Below are 24,346 nucleotides of genomic sequence, written 5' to 3' on the forward strand. Positions count from 1 at the left end.
TACATTCCTATATTCTGTGTTCATCCCTTCCTCCCTACTGGAAACCACCGATCTTTTTACTGCCTTCTTAGTTTTCCTTTTCCAAAATATCATATAATCGGAATCATATCGCATAATTGGCTTTTCAGCTTGGCTTCTATCACTTGTTAATATACATTTAAGTTTCCCCCAAGTTTTTTCATGACTTGATAACTCATTTATTCTTAACACTGAATATTCCACTGTCTGGATGCATCACAGTTTACTTATTCATTCACCTACCAAAAGACATCTTAATTGCTTCTGAGCTTTGGAAATTATGAATGAGACTGCTACAAGCATTTTTGTATTTCATGTATTCACTTGCGTTTTCATTTAACTTTATTTTTCTTAATTAGCCTTCCATTATAGATCCTGTCATTATTTTTGGCAGTGCCTTATTGATTTCAGGTTCCTTAACTGTAATTCATGAAATGCTTCAAATACTGGTAACATTTACCTTCTACAGCATAAAGAAATGGCGAACTGTTAGAACTAATGAACAAATTCAGTAGAGTTGCAAGATACAAATTAACGTACAAAAAGCAGTTGCACTTCTGCACACTAACGAGGAAAGAGCTGAAAGAGGAATAAAGAAAACAGTTCCATTGACAATCACATTGCAAACAATAAAATATTTAAGGATGAATTTAACCAAGGAGGTGACAGATCTCTACACTGAATACTGACATTGATGAAAAAAAGTTGACAAAAATAAATGGAAAGACAGCTCATGTTCCTGAGTTGGAAGAATTAATATTCATAAAATACCCATACTACCCAAAAATATCTGCGGAGTCATTGCTATCACTATGAAAATTACAAAGGTATGTTTTACAGAAACATATATATATATATATACACACATATATATATACACACACATACACACACATATATATATACACACACACATATAACATTGTATATGCATATAACATTATATATATACATATATGTATATATGTATATATATACACGTATATGTATATATGTGTATATATATGTATACACACACACACACACACACACATACATAATCCTATAATTTGTGTGTGTAACCATGAAAGACCCTGAAGGGCCAAATCAATCTTGAGAAAGAACAAAGCTGAAGGCATCACATTTCCTGATTTCAAACTATACTTCAAGCTATACCAATCAAAACAATATGGTACCAAGGAGCCTGGATGGCTCAGTCAGTTAAGTGTCCAACTCTTGATTTTGGCCAGGTCAGGATCTCACAGTGGTGAGATTGAGCCCCATGTTGGACTCTGTCCTGAGTGTGGAGCCTGCTTGGGATTCTCTCTCTCTGTCTCTTTCTCTGTGTCTTTCAAAAATAAATAAATAAAACCTAAAAACAAAAACAAAACAGTATCATACATTAAAAGAGAGACATGGATAATGAAACAGAATAAAGATCCTAGAAATAAATCCATGCATGTATGGTTGACTAATATTTGATAAGGGAGTTAAGCGTACTCAATGGAAAAGAGACCGTCTTTTCAATAAATGGTGCTGGAAAACTAGATATTCACATGCAAAAGAATGAAATTAGACCTTCATCTTGTACTACTCACAAAAAATTAACTCAAAATGAGTTAAAGACTTAAATGTAAGACCTTAAATTCTAAACTCCTATAAGAAAACACGGGGAAAAAACTTCCTTGATACTTGGGAATAATTTTCTGGATATGACACCAGAGGCACAGGCAACAAAAACAAGCGAGTGGACTACATCAAACTAAAAAGCTTCTATATAGAAAAACAAAGACAAAAGTCAACAAAATGAAGAGGCAATGTAAGTAATGGGACAAAAATATTTTTAAACCACGTATCAGATAAGGATTACTATCCAAAATATATAAAGAACTCCTATAGCTCAATAACAACAAAAAATTAAAAATGGGTAAAGGACTTGAAAACACATTTTTTTCCAAAGAAGACATGCAACTAGCCCTCAAGAACATGAAAAGCTGCCCAACAACACTAATCTACTCATCAAAAGCTAAGATCAAGTTACTCATCAGTTGAGATCAAGAGTTGCAAACATAGCTCACTCTCATTCCCTCGTTCTATTTGCCCTGCTTCTTCTCTGAGTTAAGAGCAATACTGACTAAATCAATATCTCATTCCCAAACCTTCAGTGGTCTCCAACTATACAATGAATTGCATAGATCTTTTCTTACCTTGGGATTCACTGATTCTCTAAACTTCCCAGTACACTACTCTCGTATTTATAGTCTGTACTCCATGGTCCAGGCAATGGAGCCTTAGGATTCATTGGAGCCTTCTTCTCCCTTAGGATTTCAGGATCTTCCTCCTCTTATTTCTCACCATCACCCTCACCACCTCCCTCTGTAAAACTTGCACACATTCACCAAGACCCATCTTAAATTAGAAAAAACAACCTACATGAATGGAGAATAATTCCCTAGTCCGGCTGAGCAAATATGGGCCTTCAGCTTGTTCATCCCGATACATGCTTGTTCCATTTGGGGCTACTGATTATCTCCACCTTGTCTAAAATCAACTAGTGTACTTTTCCCAATTGCCACTCAATTGTAAGCCCTTTTACGGCAGATGCTTTGCTTTTAGTTTGTTTTTTATGGATTTTTTTTCTTAATTTTTTTGGTGGCTAAACACACATGACATAAAATGTGTCCTTTTAACAATTTTTAAAAAATGTTTATTTTAAGAGGGACAGAGAGCGTGTGTGAGCAGGGGAGGGATAGAGGGAGAGGGAGAAAGAGAATTCCAAGTAGGCTGCGTGCTGTAAACACAGAGCCTGACATGGGGCTCTGTGGACCAGGAGATCCTGTGGACCAGGAGACCATGGACTGAGGTGAAATCAAGAGTTGGAAGCTCGACCAACAGAGCCACACAGGCACCTCCTACCATTCTAACTATTTTTAAGTGTACAACTTTTTGGCCTTAAATACATTCACATTGAAATCCAACTATCAGTGCCATTCATCCCAGAACTTTTTCATGATCCCAAGCAGGAATTCCGTACCCATTATACAATTAATCCTCATTCCCCTTCCTGCCAGCCCCTGGTAACCAGTATTCTACTGATGGTATCTGTAAACTTGATTACTGTAGGTACCTTATATAAATAGAATCATATATTTGTATTTTTTAAAAATGTTTATTTATTTTGAGAGAGAGAGAGAGGGAGAGAGACAGAGAGAGAGGGCATGAGCGAGCATGAGCAGGGGAGGGGCAGACAGACAGGGAGACAGAAAATCCCAAGGAGGCTCTGTGCTGTCAGCATGGAGCCCAATATGGGCTCAATTTTGGGAACCATGAGATCATGACCTGAAGCAAAAATAAAAATCAGATGCTCAACCAACTGAGCCACCCAGGTACCCCAATATTTGTCTTTTTGCATCTATTTTATTTCACGTAGCATAATATCTTCAAGATTCACCCATGTTGTAGCTTGTGTCAGAATTCCCTTTGAACTTAGTTGATAGCACCTAAGGATTCCTTGAACTCAATTCAACTATTTACCTCAAAATTAAATAAAGACAACATTTGAATGTCTTAGTAGATTATCAAGCTTTTCTCCCTAGAAGGGATGGAAAACAAATATTAAAAATTATTATTTATTGCTGTAGCTGAACATTCTGCTTGGTGCAACAACCTTTCTGATTCCACATTCACCAAAACGTGTGCTATACTTTTGCTCTATTTCTCTCAAGCCTGAACACAACAACTTACATAGTGTTCAACCCTCAGACTCTTTCCCCCTTTATAAACTATCCAACACAATTATTATTTTATGTGTATATAATATATATTCATATATACGTTCATATATATATATATATATATATATATATATATAATTTTTCCTCACTCTTCTCTTGGGCCATGTGGCAAAGACAGTTGGTTAGCTGATTCAGTCACCATCCTTCATCCTACTTCTCTCCCTGCCTAGCAGCCTTGCAGCTAGGAGTGGCTTTGGGACAGTTCTGGCCAACAAGACATAATTGGAAATTGGCTGTCTGAGTATTTGGGAAAAAAAAAATCTAACTTTTCTAATCAAGGTAATAGAGTCAGCTGGCTCACATAATTGGATTTTGTTCCTTTCCCTTTGGCTTTAGTGAGGCCTTGACCATGGGCAGGATGCAGGACACTGATGTAATCAGGGCATGATGCCTGGAGTTTCTGCAGCTATTTTGAGACCATGTGGCTAAAGCCAACATGTTATGGGTGTCTCAAACTTTTGAGCATCTACTCACTCCAAGAGTGCTTCTCTTAGCCTTCTTTTTTTTATAAAAGATAAATAAACCTCAATTTGTAAACCTCTGACAGATTTTCTTTTACTCATATCTAAGAGATTTTATTTCTTAGTCAAGATGCTCAGTTAAACTGTACCTAAGCAAACAAATGCAAGAAACAGATTTTTGTTAAAACCACTTTCGAATGCAAGTGCTTTACTAGAAAATTATTACTGATATGAACCTGTGAGATGGAAATATATGTAGATGATGTGTATATATACATGTTTATGTGTATACCTTAATGTATATCTAATGTTTGTGTGTGTGTGTGTGTGTGTGTGTGTGTGTGTGTGTATAGTGTGTGTGTGTGTGTGTGTGTGTGTGTGTGTGTGGAGAGAGGGCGGGGGGTGGGGTGGAGAATGTAGGACTACAGCTGTTTGAGATTTGGGCTCTGTTTATTTGTTCCAAGTGATTACAACCCTGTAATTTAAGAAAGGAAGTTAATAGTTTTGAGGACAAGGAAAGGGGATGAGGCCAGACTAGAAGAAGAGAGGAGGCTTGATATAGGAAGAAATGATTTTCCAAGTTGGCATTCAGCCAGGAACACTGCCTAGACTGGCAGGCTGGGAGCCCAGGGAACGGAAACGCCTTTCTGAGGAGAGCTACAAAGTGAATCATACTCTCAACAAACATTTCCCAGATGTACAGCAGAAAATCGTAACAAAAACACCGAAGCCGTCCACTTCAAAGCTGAGTTCCCAGAGCCTAAATCACATTCTCTCCTTTATAAGTGTCCTCCTGCATGTCAACGCACCATAAAAAAATAGACCGGTGAAGATTCACAGTTCTTGGTTTTATTCATGCCATGTAAACATTTCTCCGGTCACTTGACACTTGCAGCACATGGCATTCTGGGAAGATAGGGGGCTTTTAAGCACTCAGAACACTATTTTACCACTTACCCATCTTGACAGCATTGCCAGAAGTCCTAGTCACAAACTGTCATGATGGGCAAGGACCATGTGTTTTGGCTGGAATCCTGCCAACAGGAAAGATCTGAGAAAGATCTTTTCATCTCAAATTCAGAAGAATTTTCAAATAAAAAAATAATAATTCTGGCTTTTGCCAACCCAAGATCTGGTTATTATCAGCTAAAAGATGATCGTATTTAGAGTGATAGCTAGAACACGGTTCTAAGGGGTGCAGTTGATGAGGCCTGGCAAACGGGTACCTCACTGGCTACTTCTCGAGACTAGCGAGACTAGCCTCACTCGTCCAGGAGCTCCTGCACACAAATCCTGTCCGTCTGCTTCCTAATGCAAAAGAGCTCATGAAAAACTATCTTGCAGTTGGAGAATGAACCCCCTCCCCCCCAACGACTGAAATGAAGCAAGTAACATTTCTGACTAAAACAACATTAATATCACATGGGACAGCATGCTAGTCATTGTAGGGGTTGTTTAACCTGTGTAATCTCATTCTAATCAACAAATCCTCAGAGTTGGGATTGTCTTTACCTCCATTTGATGGATGAGGGGTCTCTGGTTCAGAGAGGTTGACTTACGATGCTTAACCCAGCTGGTAAGTGGTGAAGAAGGGATTTAAACTCAGGTCCATTATGTCTAAAGACTCTCTACTCTCACTAAGGGAACTAAGAGAACTGATGTATACAATTCCCCCCAAGGCCATGGGGAGATTTAAAAACAATCTTTCCCACATCCTCCTTCCTCACCACAGTTTGAGCACTTGGCCATCAGGGAAGCATTTCAACTATTTATTCTGTCACTCAACCCACAGCACGACCCTGTAGCTATGGGATTGCATGCTTCTAGCTCTCTTGTGGCTAAAGTGGAGAAAAGCTTGGAAGAAAAGATCTCAAAGAGGTGGGTGAGGGCAGAAGGGGGGTAACAAGGGTGAAGAAAGGAGAGGAAAAGGGAGACAAGTAAGGGAGAAGAGTTTGAGCATGGCTGTCTTCAGTGATCTCTTGTTTCTCTTGAGAACGAAAGTTCGTGTTACTCCCTCATTCCAAAGTAGCCGAGGCCAACTACTGCACTGAACCCATGGCCTATAGATGGGAAATGTGGCGGAGAACCTTCAATACAGTTACCATTTAAGATCAAGGCCAACTTTTATGGTGGCATCCTCACAAATTGGAGATTTACTCTAGTTTACAGAAAAGAACCTTGGCGTATTAAGAAAACAATATCATCAGTCTTTAAAAGTGAATACATTCAACTGTAAACCATGGACATTTTTCTTAAAGAGTGCTATACTCTGAGCACTTAAGCAGCTTCTAAGACCATTTAACAACCAAAATCTTAGTAAATGGGCACTTTGCATCCAACACACAAACGCATAACATGCCAAGTCAATCTGGCAATTGTGTATATAAACATGCATTTAAAAAGCATCAGTTGGTTAACTCTGTATTCCTCCCCTTATAAAGTGATTTGAAGTGCATATTGAATTTGTGTTTCTAACACATATGGGGCCCAGACATTTGAAAATGAACTTTGCACAATTTCATTATTAAACACTCAGCAGGCTTCAAAGACAACTGCATTTCATTAATAATAAATAATAAAAAATGAAAACGCAGTAAAATATTAACATATCAAACACCTCCGTATTGCTATTTTTATGCACAAAACATCTTACCTTCCCAAGAGACTAAGTCCCTGCCTGATTGTAAGTTAGGCATTTAGCAAAGAAAATAAACTCTTTCAGAAGAGTCAAGAAGTCTCAACTACGCACTAAATGGTAATCTAGAGCTCCCTTATTTTTTTTTTTTTACTATCTTATTTGGAAATACAGTACTTCCAAACACAGAAAGGGAGCAAAAATAGTACAAAGAGTATCCACAAATACCCTTATCCTTTCCTGAGCTTCATCGGTTACATTTTTTCCTGTTTGCTTTAAAATGGCTATTCTCTCTGCCTCTATCCGTCCATCTATTTATCTGTCTCAAAACATTTTTTTTTCTCAATCATCGCAGGATAAATTGCCCCTAAAACCTGTGTGACTTTAAGAAAAGGGCATTCTCCTATATGACTACAGCATACTACATCCCACACCGATACAGTACTTTCATCCAGAGCCAGTATTCTGATGCTGCTGTTTGACCACATGGCATGCAGAGCATTTTCCCACGGTACAGGATCCTGTAGCTGTGCATTTAACTGTCCTCTTTCGCCTCCTTTCACTTGGAACTTTACTTTGGCCTTTTTATTTTTTTCTTTTTGTCATTCATGACATTGACAATTTTGAAAGACAGTTGCTTTGTTTTGTTTTAAACGTGATCTTTATTTTGGATTCATCTGATGTTTCCTTGTGATTAATTTCAGCTAGTACATCATTCCTGGCTGGAACATACGTGCGTGATATTGTGTCCTTCTCAGGGTATCATATCCACAGGTACGTGATGTCCACTTTGCCCTCATTGGCCATGTTGATCAGCCAATGTGTTGGCTGATTTTTCCATTGTATAGTTACTATGTTGTTGTTGTTGTTGTTTAGCTTACAACAAATAATCTATGCAAAATCATAATCACGCATCAAAATTTCTTCCCTAGATTTAGCATCTCTTGATACTTCTTTACTTTGATCTCAATATGATGATTTTCTCATTCTCGTTTCCCTCCATGTTGACCCCATTACTTGTCTCATTATTTATGTAAAAAAAAAAAAACACAGTGCAGGAATCATTTAGTAGGAATTTGATCATAGACAAGTCACTGATGTCAGAATCTATGTTTTAACATTAAAATAATATCAATGATTTTTTTAGAAAATGAAAATGGCACATGAATGTACATTTGAAAGTAGAATATTCTATAAAAATATAAGGTGTTATTAAATATAAACATGCATTTATATGTTCCTGGTTGTTACAACAATGGGAAATGTCACAGCACTTTCTAGTTTTAAGGGCACTTTGGCATAAGTTAACTTATTTTCACCTAATGAGAATGCTGAGAATTAGGTAAAACAGGTATTACCCCCATTTTACAGATGAGGATTTGACCCTAAGTGTTTGTGACTTCTGACTCGGTGTTTTTCCCATATCCTACATGCCTTTATACAAAAACCTCTCTCTCTCTCTCTCTCTCTCTCTCTCTCTCTCTCTCACACACACACACACACACACACACACACACACGCTCACTCACTCACTCACATACACTCAGATCCACATTTATGTATTTATTGCTAATATATGAGCAATAACTAATTCCAGAAGCCTGGTATGGAACAGTTCCAAGGGTGGCTAGGGAAAATTATGGTAGAACGTGACCAACCATAGAGAGGAGTGGGGCTCTAGGATAACTGGATCCTGATACTTTTCACATTTGAATTAGAAAAGAGCACTGAGGATTTGAAAGAATTGTGCATTCTTTACACGCAGACCCCCAGCTCTACATACAACTGGACAGAGAATACTGAAGATGGGAGGGGGGGATTGAGAGCAGAGGTGGGAGGGGCAGTTTGTAAGTTATAAAAGGGTGGTCTGAGTAGACTTGATTAAAAAGGTAACATCTGAACAAAACCTTGAAGGAGGTGTGGTTCTCTAAGGGAAGAGCATTTCAGACAGACGGAATAGCCAGTGCAAAAGAACTGAAGTAAGGCCATGTCTGAGGATCAGCAAGGCGGCCACTGAAAAGTAACAGGAGATGAAGTCAAAGAGACAAGAGGTGGGGACATGATCATGAAGGGCCTCAGAGGACAAGGCGAGGACTACAGGCAGTCATCAAAGGGTTTGGGGTATAGAAGTCACATGATCTGACTTACACTTGAATAGAGTCAATAGCATTGATGTTTTTGTTCTCTACTGGTCTTGTTAAATATGATAGTATTAATGGAGTATCTAGGTAGCTCATCATCCAGCAACCCTTCTTATTTTCTCCTTATCCTATGTTTTCCATTCCATAATTAATTTACTTTTTTGTGTGTATACATGTGTACATGTGTGAAATGTGAAATATATACCTCTTAAACCAACTCTACCTGAACTCTTCAATCCTTCAACTTTCTCTGCTGTTTCACCCATAGTAATTTCAACAGGCCCACTCCTTGTCTATATTACATTATAGTGTATTTATTTACATATTGGTGTCATATCCTAGATCATGAGTTCCTTGAAGGTAGTCCCAAGCACCTTTTAATTCTCAGAATCCAACAGTTTCTGGGTCACAAACTAGGTCTCTGTAATGTTGAGTGAATGACTACACAGAGAGATAGGATATGCCTGTGCATATGTTCACACAGTATATTATAAACTATGGAAAAGATTCTTTTCTGCTAAGAGTTAGATAAAAATATATCAACATTACCAAAAAACAAAACAAAACATACAACCAGATTGTTTTTGAGCATTGTCACTGAAAAAATGCTAAATTTTAAATCAACTTTCAGGTTTCTACAAAGGAAAGAAACTTTTCAAGTGAAATACTTTAAAAGGTTCACCTCTTCTGAGGCAGCATTAGATGCAAAGTGACAGGGAGCTTAATACATCCCCTTATACATATTTTCACATAAATATATATATTGGAAGCTTACAGTTCAAAGTGTCATGATAAAAAAAAAGTGACTCATATCCTCGGGATGCTGGACTGTTTCATGCCCATCTGAGAACTGTGCTTCAAAGATGTAGTTTCACCTCTGTGATGTCGTTTTCACACATAAACCAGCAAAAGTTTACTCATTGTTAAAGAAATCTGTGGAAATAATGGCTCCTTCAAAAAAAGGAGGGGAAAAAAGTCAGCAGAGTGCATTAGACCCTTTGCTTTGGAACAACAATTATAATATGGAAAAGAGAAAGTTCCTTTACGGTTTTTCTGCAGACACTGCCGTTTTGCGACTGTGTGACAGTCAACTGCAGTAAAGTGATGCCGGGCATGACATTTTTCGACTTCGGTAAAGGTTCAAGCAGATTCTCTCCTGCTACGCTTGTCATCCAGACGTGCAGTAATGACTGATCACGTTGAGGCAACTAACATTATGTAACCTTACTCCCACTGTGGTGTCATGGTTTGTTGTTTACAATGTTTTGTTATCTGTAATTTTAATAGATAACTCAGAAGAATATCATCTACTAGGCAAGATTTAAAAGCTTTAAGGAGGATACATTATTAAATTATAATGAGTAGTAAATGTGATTAAATTACATTTAACTTATTCATAAATTCACTTTGCAAATACCTTGTAAATATTTATTGGCTGACTCCTATAATCCAGGCACTAACATAAGAAGTGCGATACAAGGATGAAAGACACAAAATCTACTTTCATGATTGATACTTTCCAACTACTTGAAATAGAAAATTAACCAAAAACAAGATAACTTCTGATATGGTAATTCACATTTCTATCTGATTATGTCAAAGATTATAGTCCACTTAATCGTTTCTTTATTTTTCTCTTTATTTTCTTAATTCAACCCCATTTATCACAGTTGTAACTCATTTATTATGCTAAACATCAGTCCCATAGCTATTCTTCTCATTTAACTGTCAATGGGTAGCACAATGCCATTACTTTACATTTCTATAGTTTTATTAAAAAAATAATTTTCCATGTGTATATGTTATACCTATATATTCTATATGTAATTTAGAATTCTATGTAACATAGAATTCTGCGTTATGTATAGAATATATAGTATACTTGACATATATTTCTCCCCGCTTCTTACTATTATTCTCTTATTTCAAATAGGTCTTCCACAAAATGTAATTTCCTTAAGGGGATAACTTCATAGAAAGTCTCTCCTTTACAATTCCCAGAAACAACAGACTCTAACAGTCTGACACTGATAAGCCACTGAACATTTCTGCTCTAAGGGTCCTCAATCACCCTATTTTGTTCATCCCACTTTATAACTAAGAAAGCAGGGAATGTAAAGTTGAAGTGAACATCTTTTTCCAAGGACCTGAACCCTAACTCTCCCTCCCCAAGCCCTTCCCATAGAATGTTCACAAATATAATTTGGGTCACTCACTGACATCGGACTTAAACAGCATTCCAAGAAAAGTCCTATGGCCACAGCTAACATTATATCAACAGCAATGATAGCTTTTGTGTCTGTGACTCTCCCTATTTCTTCTGATCTTTCAATAGATCACCTGCCTTTGCCATACTTGTACTGAATAATGTTCCATCAGTTATAATCCAAAGAAGTTTTAATAAATATTATGAGGTTGGATGGCATGACAGAAACTCAGAAGGTTAATCAGAAGGTTTAGGAAATTCTGATTTAAAGGGATTTCAGCAGAGATTTTTACTGAAGTACCTTTGAGAACCTATGACATACTAATATACCCTTACTCCCCAAAAAGGTTGTGTAAGTTGTACTCTATACATTCAAAGGCATGACGTTTTCACCCCGATGAAAACACCTTTAATATGGAGATGCTTCCATTAATAGAATCATGGCGTATGTGTTGATAATTTTACAATCAATATTGTCTATATTACAATCAATACCATCTTCGAGTTAATAAAATACATTACCAGACGAGGTCTCTGCCTCGCTTATTTGACTGATTTTTTTTTTTAATCACAAAACAATTCTTTAAATATGTGGCAACAGAACATATTTTGGGAAATATTGTGTAAAAACCAGATTTCCCAAATCTATTTATTTTAGAAGAATGACATTCCATTCGGAATTTGGAAATCCCCAAGCTATCAAGCAAGGCTGGAGAAGTGGGAGCAAAGGGATTTTTGCAATCTTCAATTTTCAAAAGAATTTCTGAAATCTCCATGGCTTTATTACTTATTCAGAACAGAATCTGATATAAAGCCTTGCAAACATAAATCCAAACTTTAGTTTTCAGCAGGGGTGGTACCAAGGGACCATTCTTATAGGAGTCCTTTATGATCTCTCCATCTCCAAGAGCACTCCCAGTGCCCAGTAAGACCTACCAAAGCCATTGCAAACACACTGTCTCCATAAAGACTGTGCCAGGCATTCTCTATAGCAATTGTCTACCTCCTTCTTCTGCCAGGATCAGACTCAAACTCCCACCCCCATTTCCACGACTCAGTTCTGGAGCCTTTATTTACTTATTTATTTTTTTAATATATGAAATTTATTGTCAAATTGGTTTCCATACAACACCTAGTGCTCATCCCAAAAGATGCCCTCCTCAATGCCCATCACCCACCCTCCCCTCCCTCTCACCCCCCATCAACGCTCAGTTTGTTCTCAGTTTTTTTTTTTTTTTTAATTTTTTTTTTCAACGTTTATTTATTTTTGGGACAGAGAGAGACAGAGCATGAACGGGGGAGGGGCAGAGAGAGAGGGAGACACAGAATCGGAAACAGGCTCCAGGCTCCGAGCCATCAGCCCAGAGCCTGACGCGGGGCTCGAACTCACGGACCGCGAGATCGTGACCTGGCTGAAGTCGGACGCTTAACCGACTGCGCCACCCAGGCGCCCCTGTTCTCAGTTTTTAAGAGTCTCTTATGCTTTGGCTCTCTCCCACTCTAACCTCTCTTTTTTTGGAGTCTTTAAAAGTAAGGACTCAACCTCCCCATGGTGTGGCCCCAAAACAGCAGGAAACCAAACAAAACCACAATCTTCATTCAGTAGACAGGCATGGAGACTGCAACCACCCAAAAAGGCCGGGGATTATCGTTCCTGTTTTATTTGGGACCCACTTTTCTTTTTTTTTTTTTTTTTTTTTTTTTTTTTTTTTTTTTTTTTGGGACAGAGAGAGACAGAGCATGAACGGGGGAGGGGCAGAGAGAGAGGGAGACACAGAATCGGAAACAGGCTCCAGGCTCCGAGCCATCAGCCCAGAGCCTGACGCGGGGCTCGAACTCACGGACCGCGAGATCGTGACCTGGCTGAAGTCGGACGCTTAACCGACTGCGCCACCCAGGCGCCCCGTGGGACCCACTTTTCTAGTCCTCACCAGTGTCTGTCACTGTAGAGAACTTTAGAACCAAGAAAGACACATATGCTAAGCTTCTCTATCACTACCCAATTCAATGTAAAACTCACATACTGAGTAGACTGAAGATGCTGAATCAAGGTAGTGAGGGGGACTGCCATGCCTGGTAATCTGGCCAAGGAGTCAGAATATACTTACGGGCACCCAGTCCATAAATAAATTATGCCTGAGGATGTTTGGAGGGCTGTGTGCGTCCCTCAGCAGTTCAGTCAATAGGACAAAGCACTCATTCAGGTACTTAAACACCAGTGCACAGGCAGCAAATGCAGAGCCAAGTGCAGCTCTGTAGCCAAAGAGTCACCTTCCCCACGCTGATTTCTTTCTTATTGAATTTGTAAACTTATCAGGGATTGGGATCACTGTTGCAGAGATCTCAAAAGTATGCTGTTTTAAGACAAAAATTAAAAATTCACGTTAATGGTAAGGAAGGGAAATGAGGACCCATGGCCGGGGAACATACCTGGGCAATCAGAGCGCAAGGACAGACAGTGAGAGCTGGATCTCTCAGCAATTTTTTTTTTTTTTTTTTGGTCTACAGGGAGAGTCAAAATGATTCTGTTATTATCACTTTACTATTGTTCCTGAGGTAGGAGAATTCTCCAAAAGGGTTCAATTAAATGACACTTTTAAATAAACAATAATAATAATAATAATCAAGAGAGGATTTAATTTTTCATTAAGTGCTATCCCCTCTACCCAAGCGCTCTCAAATGCTCAGGCCAGGACTGTGGGGAACCGCCTAAAGATGAGTCTGCATTAAAGAGAAGGAGACATTTAGTCCATATGCTTTTTCTGTAGGGACAAAGTGATATCTTGTTGCGGTAGACAATTTTTGCCACCCCACAGACTGGGGAGGAGCAGGGGACACAAAATGGTGTTTACTCAATGCTTGAATTCTCTACTTATGGTATTTCTTTAATTGGCCTTCCTCAAAAGCAAACCATGGTTAAATATTGCAGTAATGAAAAAGACAAATAGTCAAATCTAAGCTCAAATACTTGTTATTCATTCAACAAATATTTATTGTGCACCTGCTATGTGCCATGTGTTCTTTTAGGTGCTAAAATCCAGCAATGAACAAAGCATGTAAGTGTGTTCCTTCTTGAAGCTTATATGCTATTGCCAAGAATCAGATAATAAATTATCTATTTAGCTGCCTACCTACCTACCTAACAGAATAAGGTATATGGAAAGTTAGGAGTAGAGAGAAAGGTGGTGTATATACTATTATACACATATATACCTTATATATATTTGAAATATATACACATACACATATAAGTATGTGTGTGTGTGTATATATATATAAATATGTAAGTATATGTGTATATGTATGCATATAGGGTATAGTTTGGTTGTAGAAGTTCTCTCCAATGGGGTAACATTCCATCAGAGACCTGAAGGAATAAACAGATAACTGGGGGTATGGTGGCAAGAGGGTGTGATCGTGGTCCTCTTAGCACAAGGCGTATGGTGTGGCTAGGGTGAATTAGTTAAGACAGAAGAAGGCAAGGCAGAAAAGTAGTAGGACTTCATAGATGTTTATAAAAACTTTTGCTTTTACTTTGAAAGAGACGAGAAACTTTCAAAAAGCTTGAAGCAGAAAAATTACATTAACTGATATATATTTTTAAAGGTTTACTCTGGGTGCAGCGTGAACAGGCCATAGGGAGGCAGGGATATAAGCAAGGTATTAGTTTAAAAGGTATTGTAATGGGGTGCCTAGGTGGCTCTGTTGGTTAAGTGTCCGACTTTGGCTCAGGTCATGATCTCACGGTTCGTGGGTTCGAGCCCCGCATCAGGCTCTGTGCTGACAGCTCAAGCCTGGAGACTGCTTCGGATTCTGTGTCTCCCTCTCTCTGCCCCTCCCCTGCTCACACTCTGTCTCTCTTTCTCACTCAAAAATAAACATTAAAAAAAATGTTTTAAGGTAGTATAATAATATAGGCAAGGGATTACTTTGGTTTGAACTGGGGTTTTAGAGGTGGAAATGGTGGGAAATGGTTAAGGAGAGCCATAGGTATTTGCTGATTAATTGTATATAACATGTGAGGGGGGAAAAATACAAAGAGGAATCAAGGTTCTACCTGAGTCAACTAGAAGGACAGAGTTGCCCATTATTGGGATGTTAAGGACTGAAGGCAAAGCAAGTTTGAGGGGAAAATAATGACTTGTTTTGAACAGGTTAACTCTGGAACTCCTATTTCGTATGTAAAATGCTGGTTTTCCATTTCCTTAGAAAGCCTGGAGGTTAGTTGAGAGGTCAAGCTTAGCAATATAAACTTTGGAATAAGCAAGATACAGAGGATATTTAAAGATGTGGATTTTGATGAGCGTTTAAGGAAGTGAGTGGAGGTAACGATACCCAGAGATCCCAGAACCGAGCTCTGGGGTCTGCTAAGACTGAAATAAGGCAAACCAGCCAGGGCAATCGAGAAGAGGCAGCTGGAGGGCTAGCAGGGGCACAGAAAGAACTGTGCCTCACAGTTTTAAGAAAGAAGGGTTGACCATGTGTATCAAATATTGCCAAGAATTAAAAGTAAAATGAGAAATGGGAATGGTCCATCAGACTGGGCAACAGGAGATCATTGGCAACACTGACAGGATGTGTTCTGTTGGGGTAGTAGGGATGTAAACATGGGGGGTGCCTTCACCAGAGCAGGAAGAGGGCAAGTGGAAACAGTGATAAGCTGATGCAGTAGGCAATTTTGTTTTCAAATGGGGCAGAGATCAGGCAGTCACTCAAAGGAAATGGAAGTCAAGAGCTTTCCCCTTTTTTCTTTCCTCTCAGGATGAGAAACATTATAGCATGTTTGTGCGGTGACCGGAATGTAACTCCATTGGAGGATATTGTGGTCATAGCATTTTTAAAGTTTTCTTTTGTTCGCTTCTGCTTTCAAAGAGCAAGCAAAGTTATCAGCTGGGTAAATATGGAGGAGAGAGGAGAGACAATGTACAAGCTGGGGAGCAAGAGACCAGGGAAATCTAATAGGTTACGTAGTAGTACTAAAGGCTCATTTGAGGTGACAGTGAGTGGTCATGAATGTAAAGTGAGACCAGTCAGCATGGTAGAGTATCTTTTCTCCAGCAGGTTCAGTTGTGTGTGTGTGTGTGTGTGTGTGTGTGTGTGTACATGCGCATGCACATGCACAGGTTAAAACAGAGAGAGAGAGAGAATGAGAGAGAGGATTAGGATTTTATTAGCATAGTTCAAAGGAGGGAAAGTGGGACAAGGATGTTTATGTAAGTATGCAAAAGAGTAAGAATGGTTTTCCATGAAAGCTAAGCACAGCATGGATGGATGTGGGGACATGAAGAGAATAAGCAACAAGAAAAAGAAAGCAAAAGAAAAGATGAAAAATGCAATGACTCATAGTTCTTAATGAAATCTGAAAAAAAAAAAAGTGTTGGAATCAGAATACCCAAAGTTATGAGTTGGAAAACAGGAAGAAAGGACCCATGACAAGGACCCCTGAAATTGGCCTTATGGAGGGTTTTAGTAACTGGTAATGATAAGGTCCAGGATATGGCCATTGAATGGGTAGCTAAGGTAGAATAAAGAATAAATAAATAAGGTAGAATAAAGAAAAAAAAATAAGGTAGAATAGAGAAGGAAATTGTTGGAGAACAAGATGGCAAGGAACTGAGAAGCCAAGTACTAAAATCATCAAGACTATAACAGGGCTCATAGGGGATCCAGTGAGTGATCTGGAAATGAAGGGTAGTAACTAAAGAATGGAGAGGTATGGAGAGTAGTGGGGGATATGGTTTGAAGATCTGATCGACTCAAAAATGAGGTTTCTACAGTACAGGGAGCAAGAGTGACCTGAAAATGGCAGCAAGGAAGGTGCCTGGGCACCAGTGGGGGCTGCTCCCCAATTTGAAGTGGCTTGGGGAAGCAGTGTCTTCTGAGATATTCAAGTTTGAATTTGAGCGAGAAAGGGAAATTCAGAGTTCAAGAAAAGTTTGAGGAGGGGCACCTGGGTGGTTCAGTCAGTTAAGCTTCTGACTCTTGATTTTGGCTCAGGTCATGACCTCATGGTCATGAGATGGAGCCCTGAGTCTCGCTGAACATGGAGACTGCTTAAGATTCCGTCCTCCCCCCCGCCCCCCAACACCTCTCTCCTCTCTCTGATCATGCTCTGTCTTGGAAGGAAAGAAAAGAAACAAAGGAAAAAAAAAAAGGAAAGAAGGAAGGAAAGAAGGAAGGAAGGAAGGAAGGAAGGAAGGAAAGAAAGAAAGAAAGAAAGAAAGAAAGAAAGAAAGAAAGAAAGAAAGAAAAGCTTGAGGATAAAAGCAATATTGTATATGACTGTGAGTTCCAGAGGACAAAGCCAGGATCTGAGTGTTAACCAGACAGTCTTGGGCGGCTTGCGGTAATGGGATTAGCCCTGAAGTTCTGCTGGGCATTAAAAACAACTGTGGTCATTCGAACATGTGTTCAGGGATAACACACTACCAAAAAACAACAACAACAACGACAACAACAACAACTAGCTTATTTGTCTCCAAAAGGAGCGTGTCTTCTGATCACTGTCTTCCTCGATGGCAAGCACTATATACCATCAGCCAATGCTGATCTAACCACTCACTTAAGAGTATTTATTATTTAGACTTCACCTCTTTCCCTCCCTGTCACATACAGGACACAGGAAGCCGACTGTCAGAGCTGGGGAGGTTTGTTTTCCAATACATTGCTTTCAGCTTTTTTTCTTTTTCTTTTTTTTTTTTTTAACCTCAGGAGTTATAAGATCATTTTTCTCCGCTTCAAGAGCACTGACTTGGACAGCTGGAATTGTGGTGACAAGGAACGTACGCTAATACTTTTTCATTTAACCAGAACAAGGTAATCTGAGCCAACTAAAAAGCATTTCTCTCCTCCCTGCACACAACATGGAAGAATGTCAGGGGCCCCTGGGAGTAAGGATGCTTTCTGCCCAGTGGTCGGGGGAGGAAGGAAACTGCCTATTGGTTTTCCAGCTCTAAATCTCTGGAATGCTCAAGTCTCTTTTCAGACTTTCTCATTTAGACTCGGACACCAACACAGACCCACACTTGCTATATTCACAGGGTGAAAGCATCAAATTATCATCCTTGGTAGCAAAAGTTCTCTCCCCACTTATTGAGACGGGTCGTTCAATAAAAAGTTCTGGACCAGAAAGCAGTAGTTGTGGGGCTCTCTTTTACTACCCTACCTTCCTTCAAATCCTGTCACCTCTTATTCAATATGTCTGGAGTCTTTCTGGCTTATCTGTTTTGGTGGATGTGTTTTTACTTTTCAAGCAAAGTGAGAATTCCCTCTTTGCACGTAGATACTTCTCCATTGTAATTTTATAGTTACCAACCATCTCAGGGTGACAGTTTACTTCAAAGTCTGGTGGGTTTCAAAATAGTTAACATGTGTTAGTCTTTCACTGTGGACTAAGAAACATGCATTTATCTTATGCGATCCTTCCAGTAAGTCTAAAAGGTAAGTAATGATATTTCCCACATATTATGTCCCCAGGATCATACAGTTAGTAAGTAACACGGTGAAGACTTGAACTTGGGTAGTCTGATGCCTGATCACACAGACTCTTGGCTGCTATGATTCACTACCAGATATTGGTCTAGACGCCACATAATAAAGCTGATTAAGACAACCAACCTAAAGGAGCTCAGGGTGTAGTACGGATTTAGGTATTTTATACGAACAATATCATCCCACCCCTTGACTCTTAAGTGCATATCTGCACATAACAGGTTGAGTCTGAATCACAATAAATTTAACTAGCTGTCTGCCTTGATTTTAAAAACACGCCTGTAGGCTGAGAGGGACCCTTCTCGGCAAATCAATTTACAAGTGTCATAGAAGAAAGATCATGTTACGGGAATAACTTTCTACGGATTTTTTCCCCCCATCTTCTAGGGTGAAGTGGCACGCACAAACATGGAGAGCCAAAGATGTGCATCCAGAATCAGAGGAAGACCAGAGCAGGGCAGCTTACACACTGTAGCTATTTCCACACAAAACCACCAGCTGTGAGAAAAGCCTGGCCTATTCCCGGAAAAGTAATACTTCCACTTATGTTTCAATTGTTACTGATACACACAAAACTGAAACTAAAACACAAGTTTACTTTTTTTGTGGAACAAAAGCGGTAAAACCTATCTGGGCAGAGATTAGCTTCCCATTGTAGGTAGCATCCTAAAAATAAAACGCATTGCCAGTTTTTAATATGATTGCATCTTTTAGTGCTTTCTAGAGAGAGAGAGAGAGAGAGAGAGCACATATGTGCACACATGAGAGCAAGCAAGAGAGAGAGGAGAGAGAGAATCCCAAGCAGGATTTGTGCTATTAGCACAGAGCCCAACGCAGGGCTTGATCTCATGGTTTGTGCAATCATGACCTGAGCCGGTAGCAAGAGTTGGATGCTTAACCTGCAGAGCCCCCCAGACACCCCAAAATGTATTGACATTCTGACAGAATATATCATCTATGACATTTTAGCCCTGAAGATTGCTCACGGGGCCTGCAAGGCATGAGTACAAGTAAAGACATACTTCACTAAGCCATTCCCCTTGACAAACACACCTTATACCTTACATAAGATGACAGATTTCCTCCATTTCGTTTTGTTTTCTAATCAGTTGGGTCACTAATAATGTGTTTGGATGAGTGTGTATGTTTTTTCATTGATCAAACACAGATTTTGTTAGCTTAATTACATAGAGTTAGTAAAAGGGATGAGAAAAATAACACAATGCTTTCTATCTAGACTCTATATTAAAATTGTAAAGAATGCTTTTGCGATAGTTTGTTTAAATGGTGGTAGTATAGAAAGGGGGTATAGATAGGAAAAAAGTCCTGAATTACCACATGTATAGAGTCTACAGGAAAATTACAAAGATATTTTAGTAGTTCCATTGTAATTTAAGTACTACCTTCTCAAGGCAAAACAGTGTATTATTTCTAGAACCTCAATGACCACAGCAGTCATCCAACAAAAGTCGTTTGAATTTCAGTGCTCCTAAGAGTTAACAGAAGAATTTTTAACACTTCAGAGAAGACCTTCTCTTCTACCACACACAGTGGGCAAACTTCTTAACTGAGGCATTTAGGCGAAGCACCAAAAGACAACTTGCAACCTTGAAGGTGCAGGAAGTAGTATTGAGGAAGAAATAAAATACAAACTCAGACTTTTAACACATACATGGTTATATGGGTGAGACCATTCATGTCATTGTAGAGCAATTACTTCTGTATCCCTATTTACTGACCATGAAACAAACGACTGAAAACAAATGTCTTCTATTGGAATAAGTTGGTAGTTTATTTGAAAAGAAATTTTCATTGTTTTGACTACAACAACATGAAAACTAAATATCTTCCAAAAAATTCCACATTTTCCTTCTGTGTGCAACTAGTATGTGGAATCATCTCAACTTTTGGAGTACTGTAAGCCTTCGGAATGTCTTTATCAGGGCTCTGATTTCATTCAAAATTGAAAGGGAATGCTCATCTAGTAACAATATTCAGGGCTCTGATTTCATTCAAAATTGAAAGGGAATGCTCATCTAGTAACGATATTCACTTATGGTTTTTTTATGAGAAATTTTTCTGATTCTCCATTGGGAAGAAAGGAGGGAGGGAGGGAAAGAGAGAAAGAGAGAGGGCGGGGGAGGGAGGTTTCTCTTGCTTGGACCGTGGACACTGTTTTGTTTAAGAAAGGGAGAGGAATCTGGTCTCAGAGCCCACACAGAATACCAAACACATGAGGAGACTTGATAACAACAACAAAGACAAATGTGGACACATCACTCCCACCCAGGTACCACATGTCTGATACGTGGTCCAAAGAAAGCCAACTGCTGAGGAAAAAGATACATCTCTCCAGTTAGAACAAGGGAGAGAGATATGATTTAAGGGTTATATTGGATTAAAAGATAAAGATTTCTGGACAAGGTGCTGCTGGCACTGATTTGCTACATAAAATTAAAAAAAAAGAACAAAAACATTACTTCAGTTCCTTTCATACTTTTTTCAAAATAACACATCTCCCTGTCCCCTACCCCATGGAGGTGACATTATGAGAATCCATTCAAACCTCATTATCAATCCCATTTCTAGCCACAACCTAGAAGACTCAGTTACTGTCTTCATAGAGAGAGAAAGGCAGTGCATACCAATGGTCCAACTGACACCATGTTCAAGTCTTCTAGCCCACTTGACCAGACATGAAGTCGGTAGGTATTTACACTTATCCAACCTTGCTTCTCCCATAGACTCACAATGTCTAGAGGTGTCGCAAGATGGCAGCAGGAAAGTGACCATCATACTATGGAACCCAAAGGGCTACTTGGCAGTGTTAGCAGAGAGCAGGAGGTCAAATGACCTCTTCCCCTTATGGACCTTTCTCTCACACTTATTTCCTTCACAGGCCCAAGAGGTAAGACACAAGGCAAATGACAAATGACACTTTGTGCATATGATGTATCATGTGGAATATCAAGAGACAAGGGAGAGGAGATTTACTACCTTGTGTCATCTCTGGAAGCACAGCGTATGGTTCAGGGCTGTGCTTTTGGCACTACCTGAGGTGAAGGACCATCTCCCTCCCAATCCATCATGGGTCGGTGTGTGGTCCTACAGTTCACAGCTCATACACGGCTCGTATCGCATGCAATTCCACCCCACTTTCACAACACTCAGACGGGTCTGTACTTTGTTCAATGAGACATGACCACTGACATGACCGACTTGTTCTCAATTTCTGTATTTATTGCATACCAGTGAGAAGCAGTTCACTGCCTGGCATCACACGGTGGAGACGATGGGATTGGGAGTCCCAATGGCCTGACTTAATCTCAGCTCCATTGCTTACTTACTAATGTGTGTGACCTGGGCGATTTACTTCACTCCTCTGTGCCTCAGTTTCCTCATCTGTGAAATGGTGACAAAAACAATACTTACTCTATCGGGTTGTTGTGAGAATTAAAATGAGTTAAAATATGCAAAGCTGCTAGAACAATACCAAGCACAACGTAACCACTGTATTAGATTTTATTTTTATGAGGCCATTTTAAGCCAGAGCCCAGCTAGCTTTTCAGCCTGTATACCTCAAAATGTGTAGAGCAACGTGTAACAGAAAATGTCAGCATTCCTTGTCATTTGTCAGAATAAACCACAGTTCTGATGAGCTAACATGTTTTCAAAAGCGTAAGTACAAGATATTGTTGAAATTAATTCTACACACACACACACACACACACACACACACACACACACACGGGTGTCATTCCTCTACTAAAAACCCAGCTGATTCCCAGTATTCAACAGTCTGTAGCTTTGCTGAATGGCCCCGCGTGATATTACACCCACTACTTATATGGGGCCTCTTACTCAGTATGTAAATACCCGCCCCTCTGCTCTCCTTTCAGGTCCTCAGACCCTTTTGATCTATCTCTCTATGAGAAGTGCCCTTCTCTGGATTCTGTAAAACTAATTCTTTCTATTTCTCCTGGTCTGAACGAAAGCTCGTCTCTTCATAGTGCCCTCCCTTGACTACACTGCACGAAGTCCCTCTCATGTTGAAGTTATTTATTTATGTGTCGTGTGTCTACCTCAGTGTAGTCTAACAATGGCCACGGTCTTTACTGCTGAATGCCATATCCAGCTTGACACCCGGCAAGCAGTCAATATTCAATAAATACGTGTTGAATCAATGAAGTACATTTCTCTATGAGTCCAAAATAAAATCTAATAATCTTCTTTTTATCATTTTTCCACGTCACTCTCTTCTCCACCTTCAAAAACACATTTCTCTGGTTCAGTCATTCATCGAGCATTTACTGCATTACAGGTACCTATCGCGACTCTCAGGTGCAAGGGGACAGAATGAGACACTGGGCCACTGCTCTTAAAAACTGGAAAATGAAGTAATGAGCAAATAACTCTTACAAAATATGTCATGTGCTATAGTGAGGGACCATGTTTGTACGTATGTGTGTGTGTGTGTGTGTGTGTGTGTGTGTGTGTGTGTGTGATGTTCAGGAAACACAGAGGAAAACACAGGGAACAGAAGAAGGAATTTTAGCCCGGTGCATTCACAGAAGGCTATAAACGTGAGATTGAACCTGCAGAGAAGTCTGTAGGTAGACAAGATGGAGGGGATACTCTGGAGGTAAGAGAAAGCTGAGCCACCAAACCTGTTTTAAAGAAATCATAAAATCAAATGAGAGATCTTATTCTGAATCCCAAATGAGTTAACCTGGAAAATGAATTTTACACATTGCTACGTAAATGCATTTTGATTTTGCATATTTTCTCTTTTTGTTTTAATGTTGATGTCCTGCTTAACGGCGAAAAATGAGATTAGAAAAAATCATTTAAGAGTTTTATTTAAATTTTGCTTTTACAAAGACAGAAGCTACAACCAAATAAGATCCGCAAGTAAAAAGAATATATATCAGGAGAAAACTTACTTATGTTAAAAATAATCATCTGAACATATGCATTTGCATGTTTATCACCTTTCTTTGTAACAGCTAGTGCCCCTTGCCTAATCAGTAAAGTATAAACAATACTTTACAGCTGAAGGTTGATACACTTTTCAAAATTATCTCATCAACATTATCTCACTTAATCCTCACAATACCCCTGTGAGATAGACAGACAGGTACTTTAATCTCTATTTCATAGACATGTCAGCTGAGAAAGAAATGTTAAGGGACTTGTCCAAAGCTGCAAAGCTAGTTAGAGGCAGATTAGAGATAAAATCTCAGGGATCTCTCCACTATAACTTTTGGCTTTCCCTGGCAACCCATGCCCCAAAAGGAAAACCAGGACTTCTGTGTACTGGGGTTATAATATTTAAAATGGGATCAATCTATAAAACACTAATCAAAAATACATATAGGGAGAGTCGCTTTTAACGTAGTAAGTTACTTGCTGAAAGACCAGACTTTAAATACTCTGGTACCACATTTAGGAATACCTCCACTCTTGCTGATGATTAGAGTGAAGCCATTAACACATATGATTCCGAAAATGAACACTTAACCCACTGGAGGGACCATAGGCCATTTTGCTCCATACCTGTCTTGGTGGAGTTGACTCTGGTGGAGGGCAGGGGGGTGACCGCCCCAGCTGCCGTGATTGGT

At 39.3% G+C, this 24,346-nt stretch overlaps 1 protein-coding gene and 1 long non-coding RNA gene across 4 annotated transcripts in view; one reads left to right on the forward strand and one right to left on the reverse strand.

Moving 5' to 3' along the window:
- LOC115523634 overlaps positions 1 to 19,441 on the forward strand; it is a 52,898-nt gene extending 33,457 nt beyond the window's left edge. Inside the window, exons 2-4 of the long non-coding RNA XR_003971799.1 lie at positions 7,592 to 7,661; positions 17,946 to 18,050; positions 19,113 to 19,441. This is a non-coding gene — a long non-coding RNA (uncharacterized LOC115523634). The remainder of the gene's footprint in view (positions 1 to 7,591; positions 7,662 to 17,945; positions 18,051 to 19,112) is intronic.
- Positions 1 to 24,346, reverse strand: part of RBMS3 (RNA binding motif single stranded interacting protein 3) — a 692,670-nt gene that overhangs the window by 580,104 nt on the left and 88,220 nt on the right. The gene's annotated exons all lie outside the window — the stretch shown is intronic.

The sequence above is a fragment of the Lynx canadensis genome, chromosome C2, assembly GCF_007474595.2.
Source record: "Lynx canadensis isolate LIC74 chromosome C2, mLynCan4.pri.v2, whole genome shotgun sequence".
Lineage (NCBI taxonomy): Eukaryota > Metazoa > Chordata > Mammalia > Carnivora > Felidae > Lynx > Lynx canadensis.